Genomic DNA, 10163 nt, shown 5'->3' on the forward strand with positions numbered 1-10163 from the left:
GCGGCTCGCAATGGGATCTGCCAGCTCCCACATCATACAGTTACAGCACATCACCTGCCCAGCCATCTCTACTTAGATAATTAGTGTTTTTTGTTTTTTTTTTCAAATTTGGTGCCGATTTCCTACCAACCAATCAGGTCACAGCTTTCATGTGATGTCACATTTTCAGTTTTGTCTTCAGTTAATCTGTGCCCCGAGGTTACCGCTCTGATGCTCATCCCTCCGAGTTTGCTCCCTAGAGACAAGGCAACAAATCCCTGATGTAAGCTAGATTTATACTCACCACTCCGGTTCTCCTCCCTCCGAGTCTGCTCCCTGGAGACAAGGCCGTGAATCCCTGAGGTAAGCTAGATTTATACTCACCACTCCGGTGCTCCTCCCTCCATGTCTGCTCCCTGGAGACAAGGCCGCAAATCCCTGAGGTAAGCTAGATTTATACTCACCGCTCCGGTGCTGCTCCCTCCGAATCTGCTCCCAGGATTTACTCAGCAATCAGCTGCTTTTTCTTTAAAATCCACTTTCAGAAGAGTGTCCCATGCAGGTGTGGTGCACTCCTGAAGGCACTGCCTCTTCCTCGCTCTCTTTTTTTTTAGGTTTGAGGAGGAGGGAGGGATGGAACCACTACAGCAAAGTAATGTTTGGGGCTATTCCGTTCTTTGACAGTGGGTCCTCCTCAATTCCCTATTGAGTCGTGGTGGATGCGATGACTTCTCCCAGAATGCTTCAGCACTTCTCACCAGCACCCTCTGTTGGATAAAATTGTAGGAGGTTCATTTTGTGCACTGTCAACTTCTCCTTCTACCTTGCCCTTACTGTCTCTGTCATCCTCCACTACTACTACCACCTGGCATGCTTGCTCTGTCTTGTCATCTTCTCCGTGATGATATTGCTTCACCATGTCTAAGTGACATGAACGTTTCTACTTCCTATGCTCAGGCGTAACTATCAGATAAGTCAATTCACTAACTCTCTTAACTATCTTGCAGGGGCCACTGGATTTTGCTTCCAGAGGTTCACCCTGCAAAGGTAATAATTCCAATATTTCATCTCCTGCTTGGAACGTTCTAATTGTAGCATGTTTGTCTGCCCATTCTTTCATTTTGGCTTGGGAAATTTTTAAATGCTCTTGTGCTACTTCACATGTTCCTGTGAGTCTTTCTAGAAATGTGGACACATTATCCAACTTGGAGGATTCATCTTTCTGCTTTAGGAACTTTTATTTAATCACTTTTAATGGACCTCTTATTTCATGACCATAGATCAATTCAAATGGACTAAACCCAATAGATTCATTCGGAGAATCTCTGGCAGCAAATAGTAAGAAATCTAATCCTTTGGATATTCATGGCAATAGGTCTTAATCGTGCTTTGGGAGTCTGATGGTATCTCTCTGAAGCTCCTTGTGTCTGTAGGTGATAAGCGGTAGACTTTAGTTGTTTTATACCCAAATTGCTGATTATGACCTGGGAAATTTTAGACATGAAATTATAACCTTGGTCAGATTGTATTTCAACTGATAGGCCATAACAAGTGAAAAACTGAGTTAACTTTTCCACTACCACCTTAGCTGTAATTGTCCTTAAAGGAATAGCTTCTGGAAATTGGGTTGTCATATCATGATATGCTAATGGCCTGCTTTCGTTTTGGGTAATGTTCCTACACAATCTACTAATACCTGACTGATTGGTTCTTTAAAGCTGGTATGGGTATTAAAGGCACTGGTTTGATTACACATTGAGGTTTACCCACTACCTGACATGTATGGCACATTTTTAAAAATTGCACTACAATCTTATGAAGTCTTGGTGAGGTTAAATGTCTGTTTATCGATGCTTGGGTTTTCCTACATGTCCTGCCACAGGGATTTCTTGCACTACTTGCAATATCTCCTTACGATATTTGGGTGGTACCACTATCCGATGAACAACCATCCATTCCTCATCTGCAGGTCTGTGAGGGCATCTCCACTTTCTCATCAGTACTCCATTTTTAATGTAATAGCACTCCAGAACTCCTTCCACCTTAGCTTCAGTGTGAGCTGACTGTGCTAACCTGTTTAACTCTGGATCTGCTTTCAGAGCCTCATTTAATGAAGACTTTCCAAACACTTCCTTTGAATTGTCCTCATCCTTAAAAAAAGTTTTGGCTACTCTAACATTTGCTCATGGTATTACTTTGACCTCTGGTGATGAACTTTATTTAGCCATTGCTCTGGTGTCCACACACAATGGAAAAATACCAGCAACTTGTTCTTGTAACTGCTCTGTCTCTTTAGCCTCTCTCAGACTTTCCATAATTATGGGTGAAGCTATAACCTTCACTCCTCCCAAATCATTCCCCAGGAGTAAATCAACTCCATCTGTGGGTAATTTCTTAACCAGTCCTATAACCCCCAGTCCAGACAACAAATCACACTCCATTTGCACTTTGTGCAATGGAACCGGGATTTACTCTCCACTTATGCTGTTTACCAATACTTTAGTTTTCATTGAATTCTCTGGAAGGTAAAACAGGTACGTCTCCAGCCAAAGAGTTTGAGCAGCTCCTGTGTCCCTTAAAAACAAAAAACTGCGGATGCTGGAAATCCAAAACAAAACTGGAAAAACTCAGCAGGTCTGGCAGCATCGGCGGAGAAGAAAAGAGTTGACATTTCAAGTCCTCATGACTCTTCAACAGAACTGAGTGAATATTAGGAGAGGGGTGAAATATAAGCTGGTTTAAGGTGGTGGGGGGGGGTGGGTTATGGGGGGGGAGAGAAGTGGGGGGTGTGTGGTTATAGGGACAAGCAAGCAGTGATAGGAGAAGATAATCTAAAGATGTCTCAGACAGAAGAACAAAGAGGTGTTGAAGGTGGTGATAGTATCTAAATGAATGTGCTAATTAAGAATGGATGGCAGGACACTCAAGGTACAGCTCTAGTGGGGGTGAGGTGGAAAGGCCAACAGGGCATAAAAGATATAGATTTAAAAATAATGGAAATAGGTGGGAAAAGAAAAATCTACATAAATTATTGGAAAAAAACAAAAGGAAGGGGAAAGAAATGGAAAGGGGGTGGGGATGGAGGAGGGAGTTCAAGATCTAAAGTTGTTGAATTCAATATTCAGCCCAGAAGGCTGTAAAGTGCCTAGTCAGAAGATGAGGTGCTGTTCCTCCAGTTTGCGTTGGGCTTCACTGGAACAATGCAGCAAGCCAAGGACAGACATGTGGGCAAGAGAACAGGGTGGAGTGTTAAAATGGCAAGCGACAGGGAGGTTTGGGTCTTTCTTGCAGACATGGCATTTTCTTTTTGAGTTCCCTTTTTGGATTCACTCTTACGAACTCCAATATGTCCTATGGGCTTCCCTCGCAACTTCCAGCATTCTGAACGAATGTGTCCTACTTTATTACAATGGAAACACTTCAAGTTTCACCTCCACCCTCAGTACCTTCCTTCCTGATCTGGGGAGGGTATCTCAAGCTATTCCCAGCTATCCATTCTTTATCCTGGCTACTTGCCTTCCTTTCACTCTCCCACTTTCCATCCTTGTCAAATTTATGGAGGTGATGGAAGAAAGGTTTAGTTTTATGGATCAGCTCATAATCGGCAGCCATTACTGCTTCCTGTATAGCAGTTGCAATCCTTTGGCCTTCAACATGGGTTCTTATTACAGAAGGTAGGGAGTTTTTTAAAATCTTTCAAGAGAATGGTCTCTCTGAGAACTTCATAGATAGTTCAACTCCTAATGTTCATATCCACCTGTCAAAACTACATTGCTTAATCCTTTCAAGTTCAATGTAAGTTTGCTCAGGCTGTTTCCTTAAATTTTGAAACTTTTGTCTGTATGCTTCAGGAACCAACTCATATGCACTCAAAATGGCCTTTTTCACCACATCAGAATCTCCAGAAACCTCCTCTGACAGTGAAGCATACATTTCCTCTGCTCTACCTGTCAATTCCTCTGCATGGGCAATGTCCAGTTTTCCTTTGGCCAGTTTATCTGTTTAGCCATTTACTTAAATGAAATAAAGAATATTTCAACATCCTTTCAAATTTTGGAAGAGCTTGCACAAATTTAAACATCTCCCCACTGGGATCTGATCTGGAAATAGGTCCTGTCTCACCCACTGGTATCTTTTTATTAACTGCCAGCATTCTAAGCTGAAATTCTCTTCTTTTTCTCATCCCTTCTTTTCTAATTCCCTTTCTTGTTTTCTTTCTTTCTCTTGCCTTTCTGCCTGTGCCCTTTGAAATGCCTTCCCTCTTTTTACTGCCTCTAGTTCCAATTTTTTTATTTGCAAATGAATTTGAGCCCATTCCAATGAACCACCCCTTGGAGAACTTGGTCTCTCAGGTATTCCTTCCCGTTTTAAATACTGTGCCATCTCTTCGATTACCTCTGCCTTCCTAGCTTTGGAAGGAAATCCTGCTCTTATGGCTTAAACTGGCTTTTGGGATCCAATGTAAAATTGTCAGGAGCATCTCTTGCACTTGCAGGGAAGCTTTAGTAGTTTCAGTGCCATCTTATTCTTGACAGTACAAACCTGGTGTTTCCTTTTAGCTTTTATTACTTACTAAATCTAGGCCCAAATCGCCATTGTCTTTTGTTCCAAAATATCTCGGACAAGACCCCAAACTTTGTCACAACTCACTGGGGATAGAGCACTGTAATATCAAGCCCCACTGTTTCCTGAGTCATGACAAATGTGAAAGGTTTGATCAAACCACCAGATTGCCCCAATTCTACCTAACTGTTTAATTTAGGTTAACAGAGTACGAGCACTAGGTTTGTAAATATAATAAGTAAATAACTGTTTAATGAACAAACTATTGTTAAGCAGTGGCAAAAGAAAGAAATGTGAACTGCTAACTTCTAACACTATAATTTAAACTCTACTTTTTTCTTAAATTCCTAAACACACACACACACACACACACACACGCGACACATAAGGCACACAAAACATGGTTTTTAAGGGTGGGATAAAACAGTTCAATAGCACCAATGCAGAATAAAGGATTTGATGGGTTGATTTTGACTGATGTCTTCCAAATTCCTTTCACTTCTTGTTGATGGCAAGAGGTGGTCTTCCAGCACTTTCAATATTTAGTTCACTGGCTGAGAACTTGCTTTTCAATGTCTCTAACAGTGGTTTTCCCCTTTTACTTTTTACAGGGGTTTCCTCAGAGAGAGAGAGAGCAGGTTATAGAGTTATGAGGAAAAGAGATTTTAGATGTTTCCTCTTTGCAGGCCAGGAGCTTTCTGCTGCATTGCTACCACTCAAAACCCTGGTCACCTGGTCAAGAGCCAGTTAAAATGCTGTTGTCAGACAGCTCCCTTGGGCCAGGACTCCTGTCCGGCACCATCCTGTCTTTCATGGCACACTCTGTTCCAGGACTGTAACATTGTGTATATCTCTCATCCTGTTCCAGTGGACATGCCCTTTAAACTGCAGCCATTGTAATTCTAATTCACAGTCCAACAGAAAATAAAAATATATGTTCTTTAGAACAGTCCAACAGAAATAAAAAGATATATTCCTTACAATATATGTGTGTTGAGTTTTCTGGTGATGTGAGATTGTTCCATTTCAGTGCAAATTATCTGCTGCTTCTTGCCAACCTATAAATCTGAATCAAGGATCCAAATTATTTTTGGAGTTGAATGAAGTGATATTTCCTGTGGAGAGTACACTCAAATCATTTGGGTTTGACAATAGGTGGAGTGTAAATCTAAATGCAGGATTAAACCCCAAGACATTGCAAACCCACCCAATATTAATTTAAATGCATAGACAAAAGGAATTCTCCTCTCCCAGCTCTCTAAACAATGAAATGTCCAACCTTATGATAGAGCATGCATGTGCTCAGAGCTTTCTGCTAAACAGAACACTTGAAGTTCCTGCCAAGAAGAATGCATGCAATTTAAATAAACTTCTTTCTGGCTGTAAAACAGCGACAAACAAAATCCGATTAGTCTCAGCATGCAAATGCTCCCTAAAACAGCCCAGTAAAATAATAATAAGAACAGAAAATGCTGGAAATACTCAGCAGGTCTGACAGTATCTGTGGAGAGAGAAACAGAGTTAACATTTCGAGTCCGTATGACCCTTCTTCAGAGCTAAAGAGAAGTAGAAATGTGATGAAATTTATACTGCTTGTGGGGGCGGGTAGAGCAGGTGAAGCTGGATAGAAGGCCACATTTCTATCTCTCATGCAGACTCGAAACTTAACTCTGTTTCTCCACAGATGCTGTCCACAGATGCTGTCAGACCTGTTGAGTTTTTATTACAGATTTCCAGCATACTCTGTATTTTGCTTTCATCCCAATAAAATTAATAATGTGAGAAGTTGCAATGTTTCACAGATATTACAACAGGAGTTGTAGTGATTCAAGACACATCCATAAGACAATGGAGAATAAAAATAGGGTCTTTAATAGATTGGCATTATTTTGCTTATTGTTACTATTTTTCTTTGGCAAATAAAATTAACTTTTGTAACCATGTGATTCAACATCAAATATTATATGTTAATCCTCACATATACAGGAAAGATTTTCAACACATGATATGGTAATTTATCTCATTGCTGTTCATAGGACTTTGAGCAACAATTGGCTGCTGCATTTATATATTCCATATTTCCTTTATTCTACTTTGCAAAGGTATTTCATTGGCTGCAAATTGGAACACCCTAAGGTTGTGTAAGGTGCTATATAAGTGCAAGTTATTTCTTCTTTCTTTAACTGACTTGCACCCGTTTGTTGCCCAAGAAAGAGGCAACCAGCAGAGTATATCTGGTGAGGATGTAGTACAACCATTTGTCCATTTGAATCAATTTTCAGACTGGCCTCCAAATGGGTGCCAACACTCACATTTAAAACAGGTGCAAGGCTGTTTAACTGACTAAATGTAGGACTCAATTGTAATCACCATGGAGAAATGGGGGAGTTTTGGAAGTGCATATAAGTCCCATTATTTACGAGTGACTAGAGACAACTGAATAGTAAAGGCACAGGTTGGACGGGTCTGTGTGGGATTACGCCCTGCACTGATTCATTTTGAGGCCAAAGGCTGGAAATTAGTATTAATGATATTAGCAGTCTTGTCTAACAAAGGATTTTAAATAGTGGTTCAGAAAAATATTATGGAAATAACAGCAACAGTCTTTCAATTAATGGTGATATCAGTGAGCTAATGATTAACTGAAATGTTTAAGCAGCAGTTTGTGGTAAAGTGGAGTACCATTTAACTTCAAGGAAATGCAAGTGGACTAACCATGTGACAGTACTGACCGTTGACTTTAAAGAACGGGCTATTGGTTAACTGTAAGTCTAGAGCTGGAGGTGGTTGTGGGAGCACGCAACGATTTGTGCTCTGTTACAATAAACAATCACAGTTTGTTCTTATGTTAGTCTCTCTCCTTTATTGATAGTAAGCATCAACTAACAACTGTACATGAAGGCGTGCAATTTGAGTTTACTGGACTAGTGAACGCATAGACTCAAGACATGAAACAGTTCATAAAAATATCATACAAATAACAACAATGTCTTTTATAGACTCAAAAAGGTATATTGGATTTGCAAGAAGCAAAAGACAAGGAATAACTATGCTGGCCAGAATTTCTATTTGAATGCCTTGGTAGGAATAGAAGTGGGCAGTTACTTAAACCTGGTTCAGTTTGTTGCCTTCCTGACATGAAGCCAAAATGCTGAAAGTTTTAAAGGCTCCAAGGAGAAATGAAAGAGACAGCCCAGCTGAAATGTATAAATGGCTAGTTAAGGCTCTTAACAAGCAGGTTAAGTGCCAGTTTTGAATTTTCTTATTAAGGCATGGGATCTATGGAAGGTGTCAACCATGACAAGGAGGAGGAGGCAGTAACACAGCAGTGGGTGAGTCAGGATGGTAGCTCAGGATCAAAAGACACCATTAAAGAGGGAGGCTCAGGGAAGGCCTTCATTCACAGGCAATTGGTGGTACAGCACCAGGAGAATTTTCTATAAAATCTCTTCAGTCTGGACAAGGGCATTTTATGGGTGGGGATGTGGTCTCTGGGTGGTGGACAACTCCTTCGACATACCTGTTTCATGAAAGGTGGGAGGGTGTTAGGTTTAGAAAGATTCTACATTCCAATTGAAAGGAAGGAAGGAAATAACAGGAAATGAGATTAAGCTACTTCTATATTAGATTGACTAGCAATGAGGGGCAGCATTTTCAAGAGCAGAGGCAAACCCCTGGACATCAGAGGCACAGGGATGAGGAATGAGGGGCAGAGAGGTAAGGAAAGTGATACCCTCAGCAGAGGATCTCCTGCCAATGGACAAGCTACCTGGACATGTCAGAATGTCAATGCTGCAGAAGACTGCACCAGTCCAGCCATATGGTTGCTAACTTGGTGCCTTTGTTGATAGTTGTCCAAGAGTTTGCAGGAACATTCACCATGGTCACCAATGTCTGTAAATGGCATACTGGCCTTGCACTTTTGCAATGTTCTTTGCAAGCAGTTGCAGCAGACATCGGTGTCTCACAGGCAGCAGCACATCATTGCATCATGGAGGGAATGGATGTTCTGTTCAGTACAGCAGGGGGTCACACTGAATTCAAGGTGTATCGTGGCACTTAAGCACAAGGGGCAATGTGATTTCCTTCCTTCACTGGATTCCCTCAGAAAGGAAGACCTACATTTATGTAATACTTTTCACAAACACCATATGTGTCAATGTGTTTTATGTACAATTAAGTACTTTTTGGACTGTAGTTACTGTTGTAATGGAGGAAACAGGCAGCCAACATACACAGAGCAAACCCCTACAAACAGTAATGTGATAATGACCAGATAATGATGATTGAGGGATAAATATTGGCCAGGACACCAAGGATAACTCCCCTGTGCTCTTCTTCAAAATAGTGCCATGGGATCTTTTACACCCATCAAGCAGGCGGATAGGGCCTTGGCTTAACATTTCATCTGAAAGACTGCACCTTCAACAGTGCAGCACTCCTGCATTATTTCACTGGAGTGTCAGCCTTGAAAATTGTATTCAAGTCTTGGAGTGGGACTTGAACCCAAAACCTTGCAATTGGGAGCTGAAAGTCAGGGGATCATTGAATGTACCTATGTGACCATCAAGGCACCAATTAAGTAGCCAAGGAGATTCCTGAACATGAAGGGAGACCACTGCCTAAATGTTCAACTGATATGTGACCACAACAAGTGCTTTATGTAAGTATATGCATCTTATCCTGGAATCTGCCATGATGCCTTCATCCTCTGGCAATTGCAGGTGCTGCAGCTCTTCATGAGGCCATCAGAAATCCATGGATAGCTGTTAGTGGATAATGCTTATCTCGTGAAAAGTTGGCTGATGCCACAGTGCGTAACCTTGCCACTGAGGCTACCACCGATGCCACCAGAGCACAACGGTCATTATTAAACTGGCCATCAGTCTCCTGAAGAAGAGGTTCAAGTGCCTTGACTGATCAGCTTGTGTCCTCTAGTACACTCCCTGAGGGTCTCGTAGAATGAGGTGATCTCTCTGGATTTCATAAAAAGGTTGTTGAAAAAAGTTGTAAAGATCTGTCCTGCAATTGCACACCAGTCAGTTTAACTTCAGTGGTGGGGAAACTTCTAGAAACAATTATTTGGAATAGAATTAATAGACACATGGAAAAATTTGGATTGATTCGGAAGAGTCAGCATCGATTTGTTAAAGGAAAACTGTGTCTAATTGACTTGCTGGAGTTTTTTGAATAAGTAACAGAGATGAGGGTTGATGAGGGCAAGACCATTGATGTGGTGTATATAGACTTCCAAAAGGCGTTCGGTACAGTGCCACACAACAGACTTGTGAGGAAAGTTATAGGTCATGGAATAAAAGGGGCAGTAGCAACATGGATACAAAACTAGCTGAGGGATAGGAAACAGAAAGTAATGGTAATTTTTGGGCTGGAAAAATGTTTGTAGTGGAGTTCCCCAGGGGCCGGTATAGAGACCCATGTTCTTCCTGATATATATAAATGATCTAGATCTTGGTGTGAAGGGGACAATTTCAAGGTTTGCAGATGACTCAAAACTTGGGAGAATTGTAAACTGTAAGGAGGACAGTGTAAAACTTCAAAAGGACATTGACACATTGGTGGAGTGAGCAGATAAGTGGCAGGTGAAGTTCAAAGCAGAGAAG

The sequence above is a fragment of the Carcharodon carcharias genome, chromosome 6, assembly GCF_017639515.1.
Source record: "Carcharodon carcharias isolate sCarCar2 chromosome 6, sCarCar2.pri, whole genome shotgun sequence".
In the NCBI taxonomy this organism is placed as follows: domain Eukaryota; kingdom Metazoa; phylum Chordata; class Chondrichthyes; order Lamniformes; family Lamnidae; genus Carcharodon; species Carcharodon carcharias.